The sequence below is a fragment of the Centruroides sculpturatus genome, unplaced genomic scaffold (genome assembly GCF_000671375.1).
Source record: "Centruroides sculpturatus isolate CEXI.00-Female unplaced genomic scaffold, Cexi_2.0 scaffold418, whole genome shotgun sequence".
NCBI lineage: Eukaryota > Metazoa > Arthropoda > Arachnida > Scorpiones > Buthidae > Centruroides > Centruroides sculpturatus.
In genome coordinates this window covers 117,558-120,088 of record NW_019385248.1, presented here as the reverse complement: position 1 = coordinate 120,088, position 2,531 = coordinate 117,558, and positions in this window count along the sequence as shown.

Here is a 2,531-nt window from a genome sequence, read left to right as displayed (position 1 = left end):
ATGAGTATGGCTGTGAAATAAATTTGAAATTTGGCAACACTGGTTTGTGTTGCATCAGTGTTTGTCTATAGAGTGTTGTGTAAAAAGATAACAAGATACAATTGTTATAAAAATATGCAAAATATGCAGATAAATTTTTATTTTTTTATGTTAAATATTGTCCAAATAATATTATATTGCTATGACTAGTTTCTTCATATAAATATTAAAAAGTAATAATTTGAATAAATCAAGCATAAATAATTGTTCCATTTCTATATTGGACTGTTATATAAATTTTATAGAAATATTAATGTTATACAGTATAAATATACATATATTTAATAAAGTTCAATATATTACTTTTTATATATTCATTTATAATATTTAAAATCAATTATTTTAGATGTCCAGAATTTACATTACAGAGTAAACAACACCTTTGACACTTTCCAGCAGCACACTTAATTCAAACAAATGTTTTCAACCCCTTTCAGAGATCTGTTTCAGGTTTTAAATGCATAATTGGAAGGTTTGAACTGAGATTACTTTACATTTACATTACTTTAATGATTACTGTTTAATTTTATAATAAAGAATTAAGTTTCCCTTGATAAATATATTTTGTTAAATATCATATGATAAAATAATTTTACTTTTATATTATATAAATTAAAAAAAATTACATTCGATTTTTATTGCCTGATGACAAAGACTGTAAGTCATTGAAAGTACTTGCAATTTTTACTAAAATATATGATTTTAATGCCATTTTAGTGTGGTTTTTTTTAGTAGACTTCCCTCATTGACTATTCAGAATGCACACACAAAAACAAAAACTAACTATTAGAGAAATCTTTGGAATTTAGAATCACTCATATAGCGCATGGCTGTCATTATTTGGTTTAATCTATCTTCAATGGAAATGAATTCTCTCTCTCTCTTCTGAAAACACTCTGATTCTTTTGGAGAAACCAATCACATGATCTTTTCCTGGAAGTGCTGTTTGAAGCTAACCAATATAAGTAAAGAGCTAGAAGAACAAAAACTGGAAATAGTTGTTTTTAGAAGAAAAAGGACAGGTTTAAGAAGCAACAAAAAGAAAAGAAAAAAAAACAAGACTAGATCAAGTCACAGAATATTGGGTATACTGAAAGTTTTTCTTCCTCAACAAATATCTGTCAAATGGATGAATTTGTCAAAAAAATGTATTCCAATACATCTGCATATATTTTTATTTAAAAAAATCTAAAGCAGCTAAAAACTACTTACTTTAAAAACTGGAAATAGTTGTTTTTAGAAGAAAAAGGACAGGTTTAAGAAGCAACAAAAAGTAATTTCAGATAATGTAAACAGAAAAAAAAATAGGTAATTTTATCTTTAAAGCATTTTCAAAATTACCAATGCCTTGTTATACTGTTTCCTACTTGATGAAATAATTCATCAAGTAGGAAACAGTATAACAAATTATAATATATTTTACTTTAAATTATTTTAATCAGAATTTGAAAAAAATAAAAATTTCTCTACATAATTGAAATAAGTGATACATACTGTGTTTTATACAGGGTGTGGCATAAAGAGTGGATAATCCATTACCTGTGGATAGGGAACATCATGACTGTTCAGAAAATTAAGCATTGTGTTTAGTAAAAGTGTCATAGTTTTCAAGTTATTGGACATTTTCTATTTTTTTGGAAAATGGACTCTTTAGTTCACATTTTTCAATGTCATGGTCACAAATCAAGGATTTTTCCCAGTCTATTTTTGAATACTAGTCTTGGATACATGTTCTATCAAATGTAAACTGCCATTTTAGGGTCACAGACTTGGTTCTTTTTTAGAACAAAAAATAATTCAAAATTTTTGTTTCATTTTTTTAAAATTTTTTATTCCATTTACAGTATTTTTTTACACAGAAAAAACGAAACAAAAATTTTGAATGAGAAAGTATGTTCATTTCAAACAACCTCTGAATCTTTAGTCAGATAAACATGATGGCTATGTTTAGTTTTGCCCTTTCTGTAAATACTAGTTCAAAGAGGCTGACATGCAATGCAATTACTCTACCTTGTATACAGGTATACTCTGACTATACTGTTAGATTATATTATTTCTCTATAATACTGTAGTACTATATCATCAACTGTAAAAAGTTTTAATAAAATTAATATTTAATACTGAATATATTTACTACAAATCAAATTGTAAATTTTGTAAAGCTACATTCTGTTCCAGTAGTAATTAGGAAAAAAATTTAAAATTAAATGTAATTTTTTAACATGATTAAATATTTTAAATTTTTACATGTTTTTTTAATATATTTTTGTTCTTTTTTATCTTTATATTTTAATTGCACTTAGTTATGCTATATTTTATATTAAATTAGTCTAATTTTAATTATACAATATTTGAAATATTAAAATTTTTAAAAAAATAAATTATAGACATTATGTGAGCCATCCTTTGAAAATTTATTAAAAAAAATTCAGTCTGTCATTCATGACGATATTCGCTATCAAAAAGGCACTTTGAATACAGTTAAATATTGT